Here is a 26,325-nt window from a genome sequence, read left to right as displayed (position 1 = left end):
AAAGATATGAAACCTCCATTTGTTAGAGTCTGATGGCTGAAGATTCATTTATACTCGGACGTAGATATATAGGAGTGCCACCTCTAAAGTCCGCGGGGTACCTTGTGAAGTCGTAATCAAGACAAAATTATTGCGCCATAAAATTATCTCCATTGCGCTCCCGTTATTATGTACGCATGCCCCCTTATTTTGTTTGTTTTTTGGACGTCTAAACACAAGATCGGAATGAATCGGGGCGGATGCTCCCCAACTGTATCCCCAAATGGATTATAATTCCTCTATTTTCTCTCCCGTTATTATGTACGCAAACTGGATCGAGGTCTTCAGCCTAGATTTGGGTCTTTAGACCTCGCTCATGTCATGGCCCCCCCTAGGCCTCTGGGTTGTATCATTGATTTGGTCTCTGATGACCCACAAATATAAGGGATTAATCATAGTCATTTCGATAATTAAGGGTGTCGAACTCGACGAAGAGGAGATGAAATCGACAAGCGGTCTTCAGCGAGGTATTTTCTGCAAGTGCTATAAATAGTAGTAACAGATAGTATGGTGGTAAGGTAATTCGTAACAAGTAGCAAGTAATGATAGTAACAAAGGCGCCGCAAGGTGGCCCAATCCTTTTTGTTGCAAAGGACATGCCGGTAGTACTTCTTATATTGAGCAAAGCGTTCTTGACGACACATGAGAATTCTCGTCTAGTCATGTTCATCATGTTTAGTTGATTCACCTTCATTACTTTGTCAATTTGATATGTGGGTGGATCAGTGTTAGGGTGTTGTGCTTACTTGACCAAGCAACCCACTTATTATTACCCTCTCTCGAAAGCATCCGCAACTACGAAAGAAGAATTAAGATAAATCTAAACATAGCATGAAACATATGGATCAAAATCAGCTCCTTACAAAAGTCAAATCATGAATTTTTACCGTGAAAAACAAGTAATCTGAGAGAAAACGGAGTCCGGGATATACACGAGGGCTCCACAAGCTCGGGAGGCGCGCCCCCAGGCTTGTTGTCTGCTCGTGCGCTTTTCGGACTACTTATTATTTTTCAATTTTTTTAAATATTCCAAAACGAAGTAAAATTGCTTTTATGGAACTTTTGGAGTCCGTTTATGTCGTGATTTTGTCACGACAGATGCCCTAGTGAAAGGACTTAGTTGCGAGGCTATTGCTATGGTGATTAGCTTGTCGGGGTTGAGCAGGTCGAGAGACCCGAGTTTACCCTGGTTCGGCCCCTCTTGATCGAGGTAAAACCTATGTCCTGCTTTGTGTTTCTATTGCTTCAGTATCGATTACAAGGTAGCGGATTCGCTTGACGTAGCTATCGAACTATTGTTTGTCCTCTACTATGCTAGGGAGTCGCCTTTATATACAGGTCGAGGCCGCCGGCTTGAGTCTGGGTCGGGTTACGACCCATGACCGAGTCACGCTCTAAATCACCTTGCCTAGTAAGGCAAGTCACCATATGATAACTTATGCCTTTGGGCCACTCACCGTCTTCTGGTCTTGGGCTTTAAGTCGGCCCATCTTATGAGTCGCCCCTCCAACACTTGGGCATGTCTGAAACCTTAACTTCGTGAGTTGCCAATGGTCTAACCCGGCCCTTCCTGGGCGGTTTATATTGCGGGGTCATATCCTCAACATTAGGCCCCAGATTGATTCGAATTTGTTCATGTCAATCTTAAACTCCTCCGTTTGGCGAGTCTTCCTTTCACTTCTCTTAACCGTATTCTAGAAAAATCTCCATAGCCCGCCATAATAAAGAGAATACATCACCTCATGATTTCGGGAAACCCTCTATTACGTCATAACGAATCTTTGTATAAATCTGTCAGTCCAAGAATCGAGGCGTTCCCTTGTTGTAACATTTATTGTGCCTCCTCGATTTTTGCACCAGCCATTTACTGTTGCCCTTTTCTTTATAAATAGGCACGAGGTCCTTCTTTTTACCTTTTGCCTCATCTCCTTCACTACTTCTTCTTCCTCGCGAGACCCTTCGCGACCGGAGCCGCGCCGTGCCGTCAACCTACGCCAACCATCTCACTCGAGTTTATTGTGCCGCCCCGTCTTCACCGGAACTCAACAGACACTAGTAGAAAAGGGGGCAAAGGTCCAGGCCGGGTCAGCTCATTAGTCCTGGTTCAGTCCAGAACCGAGACCACACTACTTAAGCTTTCTCCTCTCCAAGCTCGACCTCCAAGCTCCATTTTCCTCAATATTTGTCTAGGTTTAGCGGTCCGTCACGCCCCGTCCCCGTCTTCACTGCCGTTGATCACCCGTGCCGAGCTCATCGCTGGCACCACCGTGGTGAGCCTCTTGTTCTTATCTTCTTTCTGAAAGGAAAAAATATTCTTACTTGTATGTTTACATAGATACTTGTATTATTTTCTTACTTTCATTATTGCATCTTATATAGGGCGATGGTTTTGGTATCCACCCCCATCGGCCCTCGTCCTGTCTATGATTCAGATGTGGTACATATATTATCTTTATAAATATTGGTTCATTTATTGTTTATGAAAATTATGCCGACCAACATGACATAGATTTTATTTATCTAGGATGTATGTGAACCGAAAATTCCAACCGACCCTATTGTCGAGAGGTTAAATTTAGTTGAAGAAGAAAACAATTTCTTGAAGGAAAAAATAAAAAAATTTGAGGAGGATAAGATGATATTGGAGTTGCATGTTGCGGATGTCGTCGATGATCACAAGATCAAGATGGATGCAATGTGCTTGAAGATTAGAAAGATTAGAAAATCTGCCATTCATACCGAAGCTTGGTATCATTATGCCGTTGGATCAATTGTTACCTTGGTTGCGATTATGATCGCATTTGTTTTTGCATTGAAATGTTTTACATAGTTTCAATGTATGGTTTAATTAATTAGATGCTCTGGAGAGCTATATGTTGTTAGATGAGAACTATGTGTGTACTTTGGTTTTAATGTGATGATGAACTTCTATTAATTTGGACACTTAGTTATATATAATGCACACAGATGAACCGGCAATGGATGTACGGTGACAGACACACCTCCGAGTACATTAAGGGCGTGCATGAGTTTCTCGATGCGGCTGAGGCAAACAAGCAGAATGGTTTTATGTGTTGTCCATGCACTAAATCTGGGAATATGATGTCTTACTCTAACCGGAAAATCCTTCACACCCACCTGCTTTACAAGGGTTTCATGCCACACTATAGTGTTTGGACGAGGCACATAGAAATAGGGGTTATGATGGAAGACGGCGAAGAAGAAGAGTACGATGACAACTATGTGCCCCCTGAATACGGTGATGCTGCAACGGGGGGAGCTGGTGAAGATCAAGAGGAACCAGACGATGTGCCCAATGATGCTGCAACGGGTGAAGCTGCTGAAGATCAAGAGGAACCAGACGATGTGCCCGATGTCTCCGCCGGGTCATTGTCGATGCAAGGACGTAATGCGAAAGTCAAAAGGAGAAGCTGAAGTTCGATCGCATGTTAGAGGATCACAAAAAAGGGTTGTACCCCAATTGTGAAGGTGGCAACACAAAGCTCGGTACCGTACTGGAATTGCTGCAGTGGAAGGCAGAGAATGCTGTGCCTGACAAAGGATTTGAGAAGCTATTGAAAATATTGAAGAAGAAGCTTCCAAAGGATAACGAATTGCCCGATAGTACATACGCAGCAAAGAAGGTCGTATGCCCTCTAGGATTAGAGGTGGAGAAGATACATGCATGCCCTAATGACTGCATCCTCTACCGCAGTGCATACAAGGATCTGAACGCATGCCCGGTATGCGGTGCATTGCGGTATAAGATCAGACGAGATGACCCTGGTGATGTTCACGGCGAGCCCCCCAGGAAGAGGGTTCCTGCGAAGGTGATGTGGTATGCTCCTATAATACCACGGTTGAAACGTCCGTTCAGAAACGGAGAGCATGCCAAGTCGATGCGATGGCACAATGAGGACCGTAAGAAAGACGGGAAGTTGAGAGCACCCGCTGACGGGTCGAAGTGGAGAAAAATCGAGAGAAAGTACTGGGATGAGTTTGCAAAGGACCCAAGGAACGTATGGTTTGCTTTAAGCGCGGATGACATTAATCCTTTCGGGGAGCAGAGCAGCAATCACAGCACCTGGCCCGTGACTCTATGTATGTATAACCTTCCTCCTTGGATGTGCATAAAGCGGAAGTTCATTATGATGCCAGTTCTCATCCAAGGCCCTAAGCAACCCGGCAACGACATTGATGTGTACCTAAGGCCATTAGTTGAAGAACTTTTACAGCTGTGGAATGGAAATGGTGTACGTACGTGGGATGAGCACATACAAGAGGAATTTAACCTAAAGGCGTTGCTGTTCGTGACCATCAACGATTGGCCCGCTCTCAGTAACCTTTCAGGACAGACAAACAAAGGATACCACGCATGCACGCACTGTTTAGATGACACTGAAAGTATATACCTAGACAAATGCAAGAAGAATGGGTACCTGGGCCATCGTCGATTTCTTCCGACCAACCATCAATGTCGAAAGAAAGGCAAGCATTTCAAAGGCGAGGCAGATCACCAGAAGAAGCCTGCCATGCGTACCGGTGATCACGTACTTTCTATGGTCAATGATTTACACGTAATCTTTGGAAAGGGTCCCGGCGCACTAGCTGTTCCGAATGACGCTGTCGGTGTCAAAACCGATGGATCTCGGGTAGGGGGTCCCGAACTGTGCGTCTAGGCGGATGGTAACAGGAGGCAGGGGACACGATGTTTTACCCAGGTTCGGGCCCTCTTGATGGAGGTAAAACCCTACGTCCTGCTTGATTAATATTGATGATATGGGTAGTACAAGAGTAGATCTACCACGAGATCAAGGAGGCTAAACCCTAGAAGCTAGCCTATGGTATGATTGTTGTTCTCCCCTACGGACTAAAACCCTCCGGTTTATATAGACACCGGAGAGGGTTAGGGTTACACAGAGTTGGTTACAATGGTAGGAGATCTACATATCCGTATCGCCAAGCTTGCCTTTCACGCCAAGGAAAGTCCCTTCCGGATACAGGACGAAGTCTTCAATCTTGTATCTTCATAGTCCAGGAGTCCAGCTGAAGGTATAGTCCGGCTATCCGAACACCCCCTAATCCAGGACTCCCTCAGTAGCCCCTGAACCAGGCTTCAATGACGACGAGTCCGGCGCGCAGATTGTCTTCGGCATTGCAAGGCGGGTTCCTCCTCCATAGAAGATTTTGAACACAAAGGATAGTGTCCGGCTCTGCAAAATAAGTTTCCACATATCGCCGTAGAGAGAATAATATTTACACAAATCTAATCTGCTGACGTATTCCGTGGCGTGACATCACACTACGGCCAAGCCTTTATTCAAATCGTTTTTACTCCCCCACCTCAGCGCGTTTTGCGAGGCGGTTTCCTTGGCACGTCTTTGTCAAAGCAGAGATCGTGTCCCCCTTTATTTACGGGATCCTCATCAATACGGACGTGGGTAACCCAATCGTGCCCGTTGGCATGTTTTCTCGATTAAAGGAGAGTCCCAAACGGTTACGGGGAGGGCCCTTGGTATTCAACCTCTTATAAAGAGACCAAGGCCTTACTCCTTTCTTTCAATCTCAAACGAGTTCGCCCTTCGCCTCGAGTTCCAACACCCAAGCCCCAGATTTCAGGCGCTTCGGATCTTCGACAATGTCCGGTTCCGACCTTCGAGGCCGATGGATGCCCTCCTCCGTTACGGAGGAGGACGTGCTAAAGCTGAGAGAGGCCAGGTTTTTGACCGGCGAAATCTCACATAGGTTGCCTGCTCAAGGGCAGGCCATTCCCACTCCCAAGCCTGGCGAGAGCGTGGTGTTCATGTCTCACTTCCGTCGGGGGCCAGGCTTCCAGACGGATCCCTTCGTGAGGGGGCTCATGTTTTATTATGGGCTGGAATTTCACGACTTAGCTCCGGAGTCCATCCTCCACGTTTCCTCATTCATCGTCATGTGTGAAGCCTTCCTGCGTGTTACTCCTCACTTCGGACTATGGCTCAAGACCTTTCAAGTAGAGCCGAAGATGATCGAGGGACGGCACGCAGAGTGCGGAGGTGCTGTTATAAGCAAGAATGCTGATGCTCCATGGCCTGAGGGCTCTTTTCAAGAGGAGCTCGGCTTATGGCAACGGGAGTGGTTCTATATCACCGCTCCCAGGGGTACCAAGTGGGTGACGCCACCTGCCTTTCGCTCGGGTCCCCCACCACAGCTAGCGTCATGGGTCAATAAATGACTAGACTGGGGGCCATCGAAGGACGTGCCCTTGCTGCAGGGCCGCATCAGGGATCTCTTAGAAAGAGACCTCAGCCTGGTTAAAGTGACGCAGGTCATGCTGATCCGCCGAACCCTGCCCGGCAAACGTCGCCCCCTTCGCCTGTGGGAGTTTAATCCGGAGGGACCGTGAGCTCTCCAGCATTTTATGGGCGCAACACCCGCGGAGATGTATAAATTGTTCTTCGGATCACAAGTAATGTGTCCGGACTTAACCGAGGACGCAGGTCTGAGCTGCAATCGCCCGGATACTCAAGTAAGTAGCCTTGTGCCCGGACTCGCTATCCGTATATTTGTCATAAACTTGCCCTTAAAAGAGTTGTCCTTTAAACAGGAGTGGATAGCGAAAGCAAAGCTTATTAGGTGTCCGACTCCCCTCCCTGAGACCGCGCCGGATCCCGTGCTGGTCAGGATGTTGAAGATTGTGCCTTTGGAGGAAAGCAAGGGAGGGGACAAGGAAACTACGGCCTCCTCGAAGGAGGCTGTTCGGAAGGGAGGAATCGAAAATTCCTCTCCTCAGGGGAAGAAGAGGACCGCCTTTGAAGACCTGGAGACCATGGCCTCAAAGCGGGGGAAGAAATCCTCCTCAAAGGGTCTTGCGCCGGGGGATACCTCGGCCGAATTATGCCCTCAAGGGGATCAGCCCTTCACCGAGCCGTAAGTAGAGAGAGATTTTCTTTTTAAGAAACTAGCAGAGTGGCCCGCTCTTCGCGCGGGCTAGTATTTAATTAAGATAGTAAGAAAGAAGTAAATATTTTCTGGTTCTTTGTGCTGGTCTTGATTTTTAGTATAAGAGGCACCCCTTTCATGTTTCGGGGAAATATCTGATGGCTATGTTGTTGTTGTTGTTGTTGTTGTTGTTGTTGTTGTTGTTGTTGTTGTTGTTGTTGTTGTTGTTGTTGTTGTTGTTGTTGTCTTTTAATGCTATGTGCTCGAATCCTTGTGTGTATTGTGTTTGTGGTGTGGGCCGGCTTGACTGACCCATTGTGCAAAAAATACGTACAACCAAAATGCAACTAATAGCAAAATAAAATCATGTTATCGAATAACTTAGCAATCTATTGACTATTTTACTAACTCGCAATCACACGATATATCCAGCATCTCTCTTATCATAAAAGACCATGTAAGAATAGGATAAGACACACCACATGACGTATATACATGAAAGATAAGTAATAAAAACAATTATCAAGGTTATATACTTCTTCTAGATAATAGTTATCATTCCATGTTTTTAACTGCATATGGGAGATAAATTGAGCTTGTCAACATAGCTAAAAAATACTTGTTTTGTGAATATACATTTGAACTATTCCACTAAGATATGCATGATTTTTCTACCTAGCTACAAAATGGTTGTCTTGTAAATATCAAATATAACTTGTTTTCTCCTTTAGTATATGAGTGTTTGCACAAGTTTCGCCCGATACATACCTAAGAAACCTGAACAAACATAGAAAAATGGCATAGACTACATTTTACATCAGGAGCAAATAAGAAGTAGAAGTTGTGACTTGATTTATATTCCTCCTGTCTTATTCTATTGCTTTGTGACCACTAAGATCGATGGAAAAATTATTGGTAAACGGACACCAAACTACGATTTCTACTGTAGCAATTACCCTTAAGGTTTCCACAAGAAGCGTGTCAACTTTAAGTTAATATCATTTTAGCATTGATTTGTAAAATAAGATAGTGATTGGCTGTAAAGTTTACTAAGGATCAAACTATTGTTTCTAAGTAAATGAGATATATTGGATTCTACAAAGACTTTGCTAGTCAGGAATTCCTAAACAAAAGTATGTGCTAACCGGAGAGGGTTGTCAAGAAAAGAAATGAAATACCATGAAAAATATAACCAACCGATGGTAGTCTCTCAACATTTGGTTAATCTTCTGTACAGTCTCGGTGCAATAAGAACTTCGTTGCCCCGCTACTGGCAAGAGCAGCTTGCCTGTGTTTAACTCAGCATCATCTTGCAGGTGTAAACTAAAAAAGGTAATCAGCAATCAATATATGGACATGTGATGGTTATGGGAAGATCATAATCGAACCATTGTTTACAGTACCAGTTGTGGCTAGTCACGCATAAACCTGCCGTTACCTATTCATTGTCGAGCTAAAGGTCGCAGCTAGTAAGTATATAATCCGAGAGTATCATGGGGATAATGCTAAACCATAATTTCATGGGTCTCCTTGCATAGGTCGAGGGCTGTCTGCTCTAGGATGTGGAACGACTGAGGCAGAACGCTGACACTGAACTGCTCACTCACCCATGCGTGCTCTCCCTTTTGTTCTCCTTCAGCAGCTGTCCATGTATGTCACGCCAAGAAAAACACATGAGGCACCGTTCCACATCAGAAGGAAAATGATGTATTATTGCTTCACCTCCGAGCTTCTCGATTTTTTCTTGCCGAGACCTAATTAAGTTCAAACTGCAGACGAACAGTGGCACAAATATATCATCCAACTTCTGAAGAGTATCAAGCTTCAGATGAACAATGGCATACATATCATTGTCTATGACATTGTATAAATCATTCAACTTCTAAAGAGTAGACTAACATAGGGAAAGCACACTGATCACTCCAGCACAAAGAAAAACGAAAAAAAACACACTGCCATCTTATATATGCATATCGTAGGGCTTGGGTAGGTAGATAGCAAGGTATGTGCAGCTCACCTTGCTGCTAAACGGAAATTTCTTTAACTTCCTAGCAGTCTGCGCACATGACCTCCCAGTCCAAGGATGAGAAGGAAGGCGCTCCATTAGTTCTCTATCTCCAAGCTTTTCTAATTATGTTTGCCCATGATTTCCACGGAGATGCTTGCAAACCTAACCAAGATATAGTTGTGATTCTGCTGCAACCCGTCACCACAGAAGTGTGGACAGAGCTGAGGATGAGATACCCATACATAAGCATGGTCTTCCATGCACACAATACATGCATCTATAAAAAGGTGTATCAAATAATTGCGTCCGACATACTTCAGACCTCGTATTATGTAGCTGCTCAGGTCTACAAAGTGTAATACATAAGAAAAATATTAATCAAAATATAAAACAGTATATAAACCATATGCGATATAATATATATAGCTTGATATGCACTTACAGGTGCCTAGCTCGATCACCTGGGCTTGTCCATGTAGTCGCCCTGGGCAACATCACCGACATGAGGCCGGGGGTGATCCGACTTTTCAAAAAAAAAAAGAAAGATCACCGACATACATGTAGGATATTTTATTTGTTGCGAATTTCCGTTTATCTCATGCTGACCTGCATTAAGGATTGGATCCATCAGCGTAATCTGCCGATCTGTATGATTCATGATTAGAGGGAAGGCGAGGGTCAGGACCTGATCGATGGTGTAAAGAATTGAGGTATTCCCTGCTGTTAACTGAACATATATCTTGTTGTTCTCATGCTGGTTATACGTACGTTTCACCTCGCTCTTCACGGATCTTTATGTCCGCTAGATCACGTCAGTCGTTCATCTATGGGGAATCCGTGGTCAGATCTTTATGTCCGCTAGATCACGTCAGTCGTTCATCTACGTTGCAGCTAGCCATGTATGGGAGGAGCCGCTCTAGCAAGCTGTGTGAGGATCACCATAGCAGAGAACGTGTGCAGCCAGTCATGCTGGGGAGGAGTGCCACCAGCTAGCTCTGAGAGGATCCCATGGTGGTGTAGCCTTGTAGGGAAGGAGAGGATCCATCTAGCTCCACGAGAAGGACCGAGGGCATCCGCCTCAAAACACCCTGGCGGCATGACGATGGAGGCTGGATTGATGGGAAACACTTTTTAGGGTAAATAGAGAAAGTAACGGGGAATTGATTAATAGAAAAGGCCTAGGGAAAATTAGTGCATGGCATTGGTGGGTAATTCCTATCGAAAAGGCCTAGAAAAAATTAGTGCATGGCATAGGTGGGTAATTCCTATCAACTCTAATCTACCGGTTGAGGTTATTTAATCTGATAAATTAAAGGTCGGATGTTTCTAATTATTGTGGGATTTTCTTAGCTAATTATCTTTATTAAGGTGATCCCATCAAGTACTTTTTAATATAAATAGATGAGAGAAATCCTTGCCTTATATCTGAGAAGAGTAACCGAAATTTTACCTTGTAGCTCGGACCTCAGCCCTTCTCAGCAGAGCTCATCTTCAGAAGACCTTCTTCCGGAGATGATGGAGAGCGGAATGCCTCCCCCTGCCGTACCACCTAGCGAGGCGGGCGACCCTGAGGTGTCGTCGCGGAGGGTTTCTCCGAATCCGGCAAGGCCGGAAGGTAGTCGTCTGGACCCCCAAAGGTCTCCGCGTCCGGCCTTCGAAAAGGGTCATCGGGCGAGTCCGGCACCGTCCGGTGCGTGGTCGGAGGAGCTGAAGGATCTGCTAGGGCAAGCGTCTATCTCAGAGGAGCACCGTGCCTTGATGGGTACAATGATTGAGAGGATTTCGTCTGCGGAGAGCGGATTGCACTAGGCCGTCAGAAGTTTACTGACAGATTTTGAGGTATGTGAAATAATGTACACTTTTGCGACAGTTGCGCATAAACAAGATGCGCCCTGTGTAGATAGTAGCCCCTGAGACTCTGTTCGTTGTCAAAAGTGACGGCGCGCAGAGGATCATAACCCAAGGATTAAAATGCCACCTTCATATGTAGGTGGCGAAGTGTCCGGCGGCCAGCCGGACTGATGAATTTGCCGAGCTAAAGCGGCAACTTGACGTGGCAGATGCCGACATCGCGCTTGTTAACAGGCGACTTGACGAGTCACAAGGTATGTAATTCCTCCGGTGGCACCTAGTAAGAGGAGCTTTGTGCCAGTATCTTACTATGTGTGTGCTTGATGCAGATGGTGCGGCTGCCATGGAGAATCTTCGGGCGGAAATTGCCCGAGCCAAGGAGCAAGCCAGAAAAAGTGATGCGGCTGCCGGAAAGGAAGTTGAAGAGCTGAAAGCCGAACAGGCTGCTCACTGCCGAAGTAAGAAGGAAATGACCGAGATGGCCGTGAAGCTGGGGAGCGCTGCTGACCGTTGCAAGCTTCTTGAAAAAGAAGACCGGGCGGGACCGACGGACCTGGAGAAGGCCGTTGCCGATGCCAAGGATGCTCGCTCTGCGATGAGAGCTGTGAAGGAGGAGCTGCGTCAGGACGGAGAGATCGCCGCTGGAAAGCCATTTATGCTGCGGAGGAAGTTCTGTGATCCTAAACATGCTCCGCTAGACCGAATGTGGAGTACGGCGGACACCTATCTGGATTTGGTAGCGAGTGCTGCAGATGCGACCGAACACTTTCGGGATCAAGAAGATCGCGAAGTGGAAAAGCTCTTCTGGTCGCAGTTCCATAATCCGGAGCATCCGCTGTCAGTGGCCGATCGACTGGCCGAATGGGCTAAGATGAATAGGTTGTCCGGAATTGCCATGAAGTGTGTCATGAGCCATCTGTGGACAGAGAGGCCAGAGCCGAAAAGTTATTTCAACTTGGTGCAGCAGTTCCTTGGTGCGGTGTCGCGTATTAATGCGATGAAGAGGTCAGCATGCATAGAGGGTGCACGGATGGCTCTTGCCCGTGTCAAGACATACTGGGCGGAGATGGAGACCACCGTTGTTGCATCCCGAGATTCAGACAAAAGCCGAGTACCTGCCGAGCACTATTTTCAGGAAGTCCTTCAAGGTGCTCGCGTGATAGAGACACAATGCTCGAAGGATGTTATGTTCAAATAGCATATGTTATCGTAAAACAATGTTTTGATAAATTGTAGAAGCTTTTTATACTTGTGCCTTCAAGTATTGTAACACCTCCTGTGCGGCCGTTTAAGATATATGTATATATAATCTGAAAGATGGCAGTCGTCGGCTTCAGCCCGCACGCAAATATTGCGGGGGTGTTCGCAGAAGGCGCGTTTTCACACTTGATCCAACGTCTTGGTCCTACAAAGGAGGTGATAGCGCAGCGAACTAGGCAATCGGACTATGATGCTTTAACACTTTCACTTAGCCATAGGAGTTTGACGGTGGGGCTACTTATATAGCCCCTGGTGGCGCCTGCGCTTGCCCGAACTCGGGGCGCGTATGTGCCTGACCGGGAAACGGCCCTTCGTTAATGCGGAGGAATCCTAAAGATTCCGGTGAGTCATCGAGTGGTTGACCAGTCTCTCGCTATATCATGACAGTCAGTTTTCGGCTTTCTCTACTGAGGTGCTCGCCTGGCCAAACCGGGGCACAACCGCAGTAGTTCTCCTGGTGCCGCCTTAGCCGAAAGAGCGGAACGTAAGGCAGCAAAACACAGGAGCCGGGCAACCCAACATTTGACCAAAGACATGATTCGGAGCTGATGCATATAAGGCAAAACTCGCGACGCCAAACACTCCCTAAGGTATTCGGTCTTTATGAGGGCGGGCGAAACATCACCCTTAGTTATAAGCCCCTAGTGTCCAGGTACGCGCAAAATTCTGACGTGGCCACATGCCAAGACGCCAGCCTCCTCCTTGGTTATACCAAAAACCAGGGGATGTATATCAACAAGAGACAGTAAAAAAGGTTTACGCAGGGTCTTAATCTGAAAAGAATCCTTGGAACGGGTCCCTGCTGCATGTCTGCGCCTGTGTCCCCGTTGTGCCGTATCCTGGACGGGCGCAGCACGGTGTTCATCTGTAAAAGAGAGGAATTTAGCTGAAGAAAGGTCGTGCCGAACAGAAGTTATACTAAATAAACAAAGTATAAATTGAAATGGTTAAAATTGAGCTTGATTGTCTCTTGCTTTATATGCACGGAGCCCCTAGTACAGGGGTATACGGCTATTAAGCCTTTACCGGTTGTATTTTTATGCCGGACTCGTTTAGCCGTGTACGTGGTCTTGACAACCTGTTTAGATGCTTTGGCTGGTGAAGCCGTTTTATTGTGGGGCTGTTAAGGCAGCCGCACAATCTCAATGCTTTCCCTTTAATGAGATGATGCCTCATGGACCGGGCATCTTAAGCGTAAGAGATGCATAGTGCGGAATTGCGTTAAAGCGAGCGAAAGCTTCGCGTCCCATTAGTGCTTGATAGCTGCTTGAGAATGGGGCGATATGGAAGGTTAGCCTTTCACGACGGAAGTTGTCGGGGGAGCCGAATTTAACTTCTAGCCGGAGAGAACCCGTGCAATGGGCATCCGGGCCTGGTGTTACCCCTTTAAAGGAGGTTTCGCTATGGCGAATTTTTGCTGGGTCTATCCCCATGTGGCGGATTGTGTCCTGATATATCAGGTTTAGACCACTGCCGCCATCCATCAGGACATTTGTAAAGTGGAGTCCGCCGATTATTGGATCTAATACCAGGGTAGTCTAGCCTACGTTCCAGATACTTCCAGAGTAATCCAGATGATGGAAGGTGATCGGTTTTAACAACTAGTGGCAAGAATCCTTTGGGATAGGCCGTATGGTGCGTACCTCTGTGGGCGCCGCTTGTTTTGTTATGTGAAGTAAGTTTACTATTTTGACTTCTTGTGGAAAATTCTTTTGTTTCCTGGTGCTCTGCTTTTGGGGTTCGTCATCGTCTTCACTTGGTGTGTCGAGCCCCTTGTGTTCGGCGTTGAGTTTGCCGGACTGCTTGAAAACCCAACAATCTCTGTGGGTATGGTTTGCAGGCTTCCCTGGAGTACTGTGTATTTGACATATCTTGTCCAAGATTTTGTTTAAGTTGGATAGCTCGTCCCTGTTATCCTTGAGGGGCGGCTTTTTCTGATTTTGCCAAGAGCTTTTGAATCCGGCATTGACTGCCGTGCTCTTTGGACTACTTTCCTTAGTCCGGCGCTGGTCCTTGTTGCGTCGCGGTTTTCCGTTTCCATCCCTAGTTTCGGATGTACTTGGGTCGCTGGTGCTACATCTTGCCAACCAGCTGTCCTCTCCTGCACAAAAGCGGGTCATGAGGCTTGTTAATGCTGCCATTGTTCTTGGCTTTTCTTGGCCGAGGTGTCTGGCGAGCCATTCGTCTCAAACATTATGCCTAAAAGCTGCTAGGGCTTCGGCGTCCGGACAGTTGACTATCTGATTCTTTTTAGTAAGGAATCTGTTCCAGAATTTCCGGACTGACTCTCCGGGCTGTTGAGTTATGTGACTTAGATCGTCTGCATCCGGAGGGCGGACATAGGTCCCTTGAAAATTTGCCCGGAAAGCGTCTTCGAGCTCTCCCCAACTTCCAATGGTGTTTTCGGGAAGGCTTTTGAGCCAATGCCGAGCTGGCCCTTTAAGCTTGAGGGGTAAGTATTTTATGGCGTGGAGGTCATCTCCTCTTGCCATGTGTATGTGGAGGATATAATCCTCAATCCAGACTCCAGGGTCTGTTGTACCATCGTACGCCTCTATGTTTACGGGCTTGAATACCGCTGGAAATTCATGGTCCAAAACCTCATCGGTGAAACATAGGGGGTGTGCGGCACCCCTGTATTTGGGTGTGCCGTGATGTTCGGATATTGGTTGTGTTGCATTGCTTACGAGAGCTTGCTTTCTTGTCCCATAGATAGATCTAGCTGGGCCGTCTTTTTGATGTGAATCCTTGAGTGGGTCGCGTGCCGACTTGTGTGCGGCGCCGCTTGCCGCTTTGTTCTGGCCATGGGGTCGTCTATCCGACCGGGTGGCTTTCTTATTTTTTGATTGCGGGGGCTCTAAGGCCTCCTCGTCAAATTCCGGCAGTAGCTTTCGCTTCGGATAGCTTTTTGTGTGGCGACTGCTGCCGTATTTGTCTGCGGTGTTGAGTACTTTGCTCCATCTGATTCTGAGTGCATCTTCCGCAGTTTTGAGCTTCCGCTTCTGCTTTTTCAGGCTACGCGCAGTGGCAACGAGCCTTCGGTGGAGGTTCTTCTGCTCCATTAGCTTGTCTGGCGTAAGGTCGTCCGGAATGCTGTTCTCGCCGGGGACAGGTTGTTCGGTTTGTTTATCCAAGTTGCCCTGTTCGTCGTCCGCCGGCTCGTCCTGCTTTATGACTGGGTCTGTATGGCTGATGTCTCTGTCGAGGCGGGGCTTGGAGCGGCGTTTACGTTGCCGCTTTGATTGCTTTTCGAGAGAACGATCCCTCGTTGCATCCCTGTGTTCCTCGTCGTCGCTTCCTTTAGGTGTGTCCACCATGTACACATCATGAGATGAGGTGGCTCTCCAGTGCCCTATAGGAGTTGGTTCATGTTCGTCTCCTACATCGTCGTCCATACCGTCGATGTCTTCGGAATCGAAGTCGAGCACGTCGTTTAAATTATCGACAGTGGCTACCAAGTGGGTGGTGGGTGGGCTTCGAATTGCTTCGTCGTCCGCATCCCAATCCTGCCGGTCATAGTCCGGCCAGGACTCTCCTGATAAAGAGAGAGACCTAAGTGAATTCAGAATGTCGCCGAAGGGCGAGTGCTGAAAGATATCTGCGGCGATGAATTCCATGATCGGTGCCCAATCGGCTTCGATTGGTAGGTGCAATGAAGGTTCGGAGTCCGGGGAAGAGTCCGACGCCTTAGGGTCACGGGCTTCGCAGGGGACAAGGCTGGTGTTCGGCTTAATCGCCGTAGCGATTGCAGCCCCCGAGGCGGTGTCTAACCACTCGCCCTCGATTGGTGTGGTTGGCTCCGAGTTAAGGGTCGGAGCGGACACAGGTGCGGCCTCCAGGGCACTGTTTGGCGGCAGAGCTAGATCGTGCCCTTCGTGACAGTGCGGCGCGCTTGGCAGTGGCTCAGATCCGTCGAAGATCGAGTCTCCGCGGTCGTTCAGCGTGTAGTTTAAGCTTACAAATCTGACCTGATGGCCAGGGGCGTAGCTTTCGATCTGCTCTAGATGGCCAAGCGAATTGGCCCGCAGCGCGAAGCCGCCGAAGACGAAGATTTGTCCGGGGAGAAAGGTCTCACCCTGGACTGCATCGCTATCGATGATCGTAGGAGCCATCGGGCCTAAAAAGTGACGACACAGAGGAACTCTCAATGAAAGCACCAATGTCGGTGTCAAAACCGGCGGATCTCTGGTAGGGGGTCCCGAACTATGCGTCTAGGCGGATGGTAACAGGAGGCAGGGGACACGATGTTTTACCCAGGTTCGGGCCCTCTTGATGGAGGTAAAACCCTACGTCCTGCTTGATTAATATTGATGATATGGGTAGTACAAGAGTAGATCTACCACGAGATCAAGGAGGCTAAACCCTAGAAGCTAGCCTATGGTATGATTGTTGTTCTCCCCTACGGACTAAAACCCTCCGGTTTATATAGACACCGGAGAGGGTTAGGGTTACACAGAGTGGGTTACAATGGTAGGAGATCTACATATCCGTATCGCCAAGCTTGCCTTTCACGCCAAGGAAAGTCCCTTCCAGATACGGGACGAAGTCTTCAATCTTGTATCTTCATAGTCCAGGAGTCCGGCTGAAGGTATAGTCCGGCTATCCGAACACCCCCTAATCCAGGACTCCCTCAGACGCTGAGGGACACTCACCCATGTGGAAGAAGAAATCTATATTTTGGGACCTACCCTACTAGAAAGACCTAGAGGTCCGCTCTTCCATCGACATGATGCACGTGACGAAGAACCTTTGCGTGAACCTGCTAGGCTTCTTGGGCGTGTATGGAAAGACAAAAGATACACCTGAGGCACGGGAGGACCTGCAACGGTTGCACGAAAAAGACGGCATGCCTCCGAAGCAGTATGAAGGTCCTGCCAGCTACGCTCTTACGAAAGAAGAGAAAGAAATCTTCTTTGAATGCCTGCTCAGTATGAAGGTCCCGACTGGCTTCTCGTCGAATATAAAGGGAATAATAAATATGCCAGAGAAAAAGTTTCAGAACCTAAAGTCTCATGACTGCCACATGATTATGACGCAACTGCTTCCGGTTGCATTGAGGGGGCTTCTACCGGAAAACGTCCGATTAGCCATTGTGAAGCTATGTGCATTCCTCAATGCAATCTCTCAGAAGGTGATCGATCCAGAAATCGTACCAAGGCTAAGGAGTGATGTGGCGCAATGTCTTGTCAGTTTCGAGATGGTGTTCCCACCATCCTTCTTCAATATCATGACGCGTGTCCTAGTTCATCTAGTCGACGAGATTGTCATTCTGGGGCCCGTATTTCTACACAATATGTTCCCCTTTGAGAGGTTCATGGGAGTCCTAAAGAAATATGTACGTAACCGCGCTAGGCCAGAAGGAAGCATCTCCATGGGCCATCAAACAGAGGATGTCATCGGGTTTTGTGTTGACTTCATTCCTGGCCTTAAGAAGATAGGTCTCCCTAAATCGCGGTATGAGGTGAGACGGACTGGAAAAGGCACTCTTGGAAGTGACTCAATAATATGCAGGGACGGATATTCTTGGTCTCAAGCACACTACACAGTTCTACCGAACTCTACCTTGGTGACCCCGTATGTCGATGAACACAAGAACAGTCTGCGCTCCAAACACCCAGAGCAGTGCGACGACAGGATTACCTGTGAACACATCATGACTTTCAGCAGTTGGTTGGAAGCACGTCTCAGAGGTGACAACACTGTTTGTGATGAGTTGTATTTGTTGTCCAGGGGACCATCTTTGACTGTATTGATTTACAAACGATACGAGATAAATGGGAACACGATTGACCAAGATCAAAAGAGCACCAACCAAAACAGCGGTGTCCGCTTTGATGCAACAATCGAGAAGGGAAAGGACACATATTATGGTTACATAGTTGACATATGGGAACTTGACTACGGACAAGATTTTAAGGTCCCTTTGTTTAAGTGCAAATGGGTCAATCTGTCAGGAGGCGGGGTACAGGTAGACCCATAGTATGGAATGACAACAGTGGATCTGAAAAATCTTGGGTACACTGACGAACCGTTCGTCCTAGCCAATGATGTGGCACAGGTTATCTATGTGAAGGACATGTCTACCAGACTGAGAAAAAGAAAAGATAAGGAAGCGGATACATCATACGATGAGCCAAAGCGCCACATAGTTCTTTCAGGCAAAAGGGACATCCTAGGAGTGGAGGGCAAGATAGACATGTCTGAAGATTATGAAAAGTTTCATGAAATTCCTCCTTTCAATGTCAAGGATGACCCAAGCATCCTGATAAACGATGAAGATTATCCATGGTTACGGCGCAATAAGCAAATGACACAAGCGAAGAAAAAGTGAATTCTTTCTCCCGCAACCATTATGATGATACCATGCTAAATTTGTAACAGACGAGTATGCTATGCCAACTTTTTCAGAGTACATTTGAAAACTATGAATTTAGGTCGAATTTTCTCTATAGGTGCATCTATGTTCATTTTTTTACTAAAGTTAATCACAAACTTGTGATTCACACAAATTTCAAAGAATTCAAATTTTAACTATTCAAATTTGAAAACTAATGGCACTAACAGAAAGTTTATAATTTTTCTAAAGCTAATGGCACTAACAGAAAGTTTATAATTTTGTTGACCTAAAAGCAAAAAGAATTAAAAAATAAGCAAAAAACAAAAGAAAATAAACAATACAGAAAACAAAACAAAAAAATCGGGAAAAAAATAAAAATAGCAACAATAAGTATTTTGTTGTAAGTAGAAACAAAATAAAATAAATAAAGCAACAAAGAAAACAAAAAAACTAAAAAAGTGTTTTCAAATTTGAAAACTAATGGCACTAACAGAAAGTTTATAATTTTTCTAAAACTAAAAGCAAAAAGAATTAAAAAATAAAGCAAAAGACAAAAGAAAATAAATAATGCAGAAAACAAAACAAAAAAACTAGAAGAAAAATAGGGCTCGCCCCTGGCCCATGACCATTAGTCTCGGTTTGTGCCACAAACCGAGACTAAAGGGTTGGCCCTCGTTGCACCCAGAGTTTAGTCCCACCTCGCCAACCGAAGGGCGCCCACACCGGTTTATAAGCCCGTCCCTCTCTGCCTTGTTGAGCTCCTCTCAAAGTGAAAATAGATGCCCCTATACAGGAAATTTGACCTAAATTCATAATGAATTTCTCTGAAATTTATAGAAATTGATTATGAATTTAGGTTTAATTTTCTCTATAGGTGCATCTATGTTCATTTTTTAGTAAAGTTAATCACAAACTTGTGATTCACACAAATTTTAAAAAAATCAAATTTAAACTATTCAAATTTTAAAACTAATGGCACTAACAGAAAGTTTATAATTTTTGTGACCTAAAAGAAAAAAGAAATCACTAAAAAACTATAAGTATTTAGTTCTAAGTAGAAATGAAAAAAATAAATAGCAAAAAAAGAAAAAATGCCTATAATATTTGTTATGACTAACTAAGATTACCAAATTGAGAATAATGATAAAACACAGTAATATTAAATAGCAGGAAAAAGAATGACTCAAAAATCAATTTTTATTGTAAAGTTATTTATAAACGAGTGATTCACACAAATTTTAAAAAATTCAAATTTAAACTATTCAAATTTTAAAACTAATGGCACTAAAAGAAAGTTTATAATTTTTGTGACCTAAAAGAAAAAAGAAATCACTAAAAAACTATAAGTATTTAGTTCTAAGTAGAAATGAAAAAAATAAATAGCAAAAATGAAAAAAATACCACCTACTGGGCCACCACGGCCCGAATACGACTAGAAACCCATCCATGGGCCAGGATTCAGGCCCGCAGCAGGCCCAGTAGGCCCACAGGCATTGCAGTGTCCAATTAGGCCCGTAAGCTTGCAGTTCAGAGGAGTTCGAAAGGGAACAAAGAGCAGGGCTTATAAACAGGTGCTGGTGCTCTTCAGCTAGCGAGGTGGGACTAAAAATCTCACCATCACGCCAGCGCAAGGCCTTTGGTCCCGGTTGGTGGCACCAACCGGGACTAAAGGGGGGCATTGGTCCCGGTTGGTGCCACGAACCGGGACCAATGCCTTTCCTATATAACCAAACACTTAGGAAATTTTTCCCCCACCCGCCATTCTTCTCCAACGACGCCGCCAGCCTGCTGCGCTGCTCCTCGACGCCGGCCCCTGCCCCGACGTCGCCGTTGCCTCCCCTAGCCGCCCGAGGTCGCTGTTGCCGCCCGCTCACCGTCGCCCGTGCCCTCGCCCGACGTCGTCGCCGCCCAGCCCCGACGCGCGTCGCGCGCCCCGGCTCGCCCGTCGTCGTCGCCCTGCCCCGCCCGTCGCCGTCGCCCCTGCCCCGCCCGTCACCGTACGTCGCCCCGCCCCGCCTGTCGCCGTCGCCCCGGCCCGCCCGTCGCCGTCCCCCGGCCCGCCCGTCGCCGTCGCCCTGCCCCTCCGTTGGTCCAGCCGGCGCCCCTCCCCTGTTTTTTTCATATATTATATATATGCTTCTGTATATTGTGTATATTATGTATATATGTCAGTATATATTGTGTATATTGCTTCTTTTCAGATTTTTTTTCATATATATGTTTGTATTTTGTATTTTGCTTTTTTATAAAAATGTATATATATGTTTGTATGTTCTCTGTGTATATATGTTCATATATGCAAAAGTTAGATTTAAATATTTAGAAAAGGATTATCTATATATGTTCTCTGATTTAGGTTAGTTTCATTTTTAGAAAAGTTTTATATATTTAGGAGAGGAAAAAGGAAAATAAGAAGAGGAAAAAGGAGAAGAAGAGGAGAGGAAGAAAAGGAAGAGGAGAAGAAGAGGAGAGGAAGAAAAGGAAGAGGAGAAGAAGAAAGGAATAGAGAGAAGAAGAAAAAATAGAAATTTTCTATTTTTTCTTCTTCTCCTCTATTCCTTTCTTCTTCTCCTCTTTTTTTTCTTCTTTTTTTTTCTTCGATCGTCTCCTCTATTCCTTTCTTCTTCTCCTCTTTTTATTTCTTCTTCGTTTTCTTATGTTTTATCGGGTTTGTCGTCGTCGATATACCCCTCCCGATAACTTCAACATGAGGGGGGGGGGTCGATATACCCCCTCCCGATAACTTCAACACGAGGGGGGGGGTCGATATATATACCACCTCCCGATAACTTCAACACGTGGGGGGGGGTCGATATACCCCCTCCCTAATATATTATTTTCCCATGTACGTATGTCGTCGTTGTCGATATAAACCCCTCCCGATGACTTCAACACGTGGGGGGGGGGGGTTGTCGATATACCCCCTCCCGATAACTTCAACACGTGGGGGGGGGGTCGATATACCCCCTCCCCGATAATATTATTTTCCCATGTACGTATGTCGTCGTTGTCGATATACCCCCTCCCGATAGCTTCAACACATGGGGGGGGGTCGATATACCCCCTCCCCGATAACATGATTCCTTACTGTGATTAGCTAGCTAGTTCTACGTTTGCCACTAATATATCCATCTGTCATGTTTGAATTATAATTGCCATGTTGTAAATATTTGTAGAAACTATGGACACCGCCCGAGACGAAGCAAAATAAGTGTTGTTGAGCGACATAATCGCACAAGGAAGTGATGCCGTCTGCTCGTTGTTTCTCAACGACATCGATGGTCTGGAAGGAGAGGGTGAAGAAGCTGGCTCCGGTAACCTAATGCCGGTGCAAGAAGGAGAATGTGAGGACGGCTCCGGTGACCCAATGCCGGTGCAAGAAGGAGACCGTGATGACGGCTCCGGTGACCGAACCGAGTCTAGCCAGGTATATATATATATATATATATATTAGTTAAGCTTGTGCTGACTAGCTAATTGATGCATTCATTGTTTTGGTATGTACACATATTAATTAAGTCTTTGTTGTTTTTTCTAGCCCTCCGGATCAAGCACAAGTTTGGTAGAGAGACGAGGCCCGAAGAAAAAGTTGAGCTCGGATGAAAGGTTTCAGATCATAGCAATCGCACCCGACGGCCAACCGATTGAACCCATCCGGACAAAGAACGCATTTGTTGCTCAGTGCAGGGTTCTGGTTAGGGACAAGATCTCCATCAGCATCCAGCAATGGTTAAAGCCGGCTACAGAAGACCCTGAGGTGTCTTATGTCAATGATATGCAGAAAAATGATCTTTGGACTGAGCTGAAGTCAAATTTCACCCTACCGCCAGAGGATGATCCGGAGAAGCCAGTTAAAGAGGAATTAATCAAGTCTTTTTCTCTTAAGAGGATGGCAGACCTATTCAGGAGGTGGAAGAAAGAGCTGAATAGGTTTGTCGTAAAAAAGAGACACCAGAATTCAAGGGCAGATATGAGAAGATCAGAGATCACTGGCCCGCATTTGTGGACCACAAGACATCGGAAAAGAGTAAGAAGATGTCGGCGACAAACAAGAAAAATGTTGCGAAGAAGAATCTTCACCATCGCACGGGGTCAGGTGGCTACCTCGTAGCTCGGCCTAAGTGGGCCTAGGCTGAGAATGATCTTCTTGATAAAGGGATCGAACCAGAGACAATGAACTGGCCAGACCGTTGCCGGACTTGGTTCTTCGGGGCTGGCGGAACCTTGGACCCTGTATCAGGGAAGTGAAGGAAATATGCCCTAGAGGCAATAATAAAGTTATTGTTTATTTCCTTATATCATGATAAATTTTTATTATTCATGCTAGAATTGTATTAACCGGAAACATAATACATGTGTGAATACATAGACAAACAGAGTGTCACTAGTATGCCTCTATTTGACTAGCTCGTTAATCAAAGATGGTTATGTTTCCTAACCATGAACAAAGAGTTGTTATTTGATTAATGAGGTCACATCATTAGATGAATGTTCTGATTGACATGACCCATTCCATTAGCTTAGCACCCGATCGTTTAGTATGTTGCTATTGCTTTCTTCATGACTTATACATGTTCCTATGACTATGAGATTATGCAACTCCCGTTTGCCGGAGGAACACTTTGGGTGCTACCAAATGTCACAAGTAAATGGGTGATTATAAAGGAGCATTACAGGTGTCTCCAAAGGTAGATGTTGGGTTGGCGTATTTCGAGATTAGGATTTGTCACTCCGATTGTCGGAGAGGTATCTCTGGGCCCTCTCGGTAATGCACATCACATAAGCCTTGCAAGCATTACAACTAATATGTTAGTTGTGAGATGATGTATTACAGAACGAGTAAAGAGACTTGCCGGTAACGAGATTGAACTAGGTATTGGATACCGACAATCGAATCTCGGGCAAGTAACATACCGATGACAAAGGGAAAAACGTATGTTGTTATGCGGTCTGACCGATAAAGATCTTCGTAGAATATGTAGGAGCCAATATGGGCATCCAGGTCCCGCTATTGGTTATTGACCGGAGACGTGTCTCGGTCATGTCTACATTGTTCTCGAACCGTAGGGTCCGCACGCTTAACGTTACGATGACAGTTATTATGAGTTTATGCATTTTGATGTACCGAAGTTAGTTCGGAGTCCCGGATGTGATCACGGACATGACGAGGAGTCTCGAAATGGTCGACACATAAAGATTGATATATTGGACGGCTATATTCGGACACCGGAAGCGTTCCAGGTGATTTCGGAGAAAACCGGAGTGCCGGAGGGGTTACCGGAACCCCCCGGGGAAGTAATGGGCCTTATTGGGCCTGAGGGGAGAGAGAGGGAAGCAGCCCAAGAGGTGGCACGCCCCCCCTCAAGGGAGTCCGAATTGGACTAGGAGGGGAGGGCGCGGCCCCCCCTTTCCCTCTCCCTCTCCCTCTCTTTCCTTCCCCCCCAAGTCTCCTAGTTGGACTAGGAAAGGGGAGTCCTACTCCCACTAGGAGGAGGACTCCCCCTCCCTTGGTGTGCCCCATAGGCCGGCCGGCCTCCCCCTTGCTCCTTTATATACGGGGGCAAGGGGGGCACCCTACACACAAGTTGATCCTTGAGATTGTTCCTTAGCCGTGTGCGGTGCCCCCCTCCACCATATTCCACCTCGGTCATACCGTTGTAGTGCTTAGGCGAAGCCCTGCGTCGGTAGAACATCATCATCGTCATCACGCCGTCGTGCTGACGAAACTCTTCCCCGACGCTTTGCTGGATCGGAGCCCGGGGAACGTCATCGAGCTGTACGTGTGCTAAGAACTCGGAGGTGCCGGAGTAACGGTGCTTGGATCGGTTGGATCGAGAAGACGTACGACTACTTCCTCTACGTTGCGTCACTGCTTCCGTTGCGGTCTACGAGGGTACGTAGACAACACTCTCCCCTCTCGTTGCTATGCATCACCATGATCTTGCGTGTGCGTAAGAAATTTTTTGAAATTACTGCGTTCCCTAACAGTGGCATCCGAGCCTAGATTTTATGATTTGATGTTATATGCACGAGTAGAACACAAGTGAGTTGTGGGCGATACAAGTCATACTGCCTACCAGCATGTCATACTTTGGTTCGGCGGTATTGTTGGATGAAGCGGCCCGGACCAACATTACGCGTACGCTTACGCGAGACCGGTTTCCCCGACGTGCTTTGCACATAGGTGGCTTGCGGGTGACCGTTTCTCCAACTTTAGTTGAACCGAGTGTGGCTACGCCCGGTCCTTGCGAAGGTTAAAACGGAGTCAAATTGACAAACTATCGTTGTGGTTTTGATGCGTAGGTAAGATCGGTTCTTACTTAAGCCCGTAGCAGCCACGTAAAACTTGCAACAACAAAGTAGAGGACGTCTAACTTGTTTTTGCAGGGCATGTTGTGATGTGATATGGTCAAGACATGATGCTAAATTTTATTGTATGATATGATCATGTTTTGTAACCGAGTTATCGGCAACTGGCAGGAGCCATATGGTTGTCGCTTTATTGTATGCAATGCAATCGCGATGTAATGCTTTACTTTATCACTAAGCGGTAGCGATAGTCGTAGAAGCATAAGATTGGCGAGACGACAACGATGCTACGATGGAGATCAAGGTGTCGCACCGGTGACGATGGTGATCATGACGGTGCTTCGGAGATGGGGATCACAGGCACAAGATGATGGTGGCCATATCATATCACTTATATTGATTGCATGTAATGTTTATCTTTTATGCATCTTATCTTGCTTTGATTGACGGTAGCATTATAAGATGATCTCTCACTAAATTATCAAGAAGTGTTCTCCCTGAGTATGCACCGTTGCGAAAGTTCTTCGTGCTGAGACACCACGTGATGATCGGGTGTGATAGGCTCTACGTTCAAATACAACGGGTGCAAAACAGTTGCACACGCGGAATACTCAGGTTATACTTGACGAGCCAAGCATATAGAGATATGGCCTCGGAACACGGAGACCGAAAGGTCGAGCGTGAATCATATAGTAGATATGATCAACATAATGATGTTCACCAATGAAACTACTCCATCTCACGTGATGATCGGACATGGTTTAGTTGATTTGGATCACGCGATCACTTAGAAGATTAGAGGGATGTCTATCTAAGTGGGAGTTCTTAAATAATATGATTAATTGAACTTAAATTTATCATGAACTTAGTCCCTGATAGTATCTTGCTTGTTTATGTTGATTGTAGATAGATGGCTCGTGCTGTTGTTCCGTTCAATTTTAATGCGTTCCTTGAGAAAGCAAAGTTGAAAGATGATGGTAGCAATTACACGGACTGGGTCCGTAACTTGAGGATTATCCTCATTGCTGCACAGAAGAATTACGTCCTGGAAGCACCGCTAGGTGCCAGGCCTGCTGCAGGAGCAACACCAGATGTTATGAACGTCTGGCAGAGCAAAGCTGATGACTACTCGATAGTTCAGTGTGCCATGCTTTACGGATTAGAATCGGGACTTCAACGACGTTTTGAACGTCATGGAGCATATGAGATGTTCCAGGAGTTGAAGTTAATATTTCAAGCAAATGCCCGGATTGAGAGATATGAAGTCTCCAATAAGTTCTATAGCTGTAAGATGGAGGAGAACAGTTCTGTCAGTGAGCATATACTCAAAATGTCTGGGTATAATAATCACTTGATTCAATTGGGAGTTAATCTTCCGGATGATTGCGTCATTGACAGAATTCTCCAATCACTGCCACCAAGCTACAAGAGCTTCGTGATGAACTATAATATGCAAGGGATGAATAAGACTATTCCCGAGCTCTTCGCAATGCTAAAAGCTGCGGAGGTAGAAATCAAGAAGGAGCATCAAGTGTTGATGGTCAACAAGACCACTAGTTTCAAGAAAAAGGGCAAAGGGAAGAAGAAGGGAAACTTCAAG

General features: G+C 46.2%; 1 pseudogene; it reads left to right on the top strand.

The window, feature by feature from the left end:
- The first annotated feature begins 3,006 nt into the window (after nt 1–3,006).
- Nucleotides 3,007–26,325, top strand: part of LOC147974121 (uncharacterized) — a 34,373-nt pseudogene continuing 11,054 nt past the window's right edge.

The sequence above is a fragment of the Triticum urartu genome, chromosome 5A, assembly GCF_056163025.1.
Source record: "Triticum urartu cultivar PI428250 chromosome 5A, HENAU_Tu73, whole genome shotgun sequence".
Taxonomy (NCBI): domain Eukaryota; kingdom Viridiplantae; phylum Streptophyta; class Magnoliopsida; order Poales; family Poaceae; genus Triticum; species Triticum urartu.
Note: the sequence above shows the minus strand (reverse complement) of the source record. Positions and strands in the feature narration are given on the sequence as shown.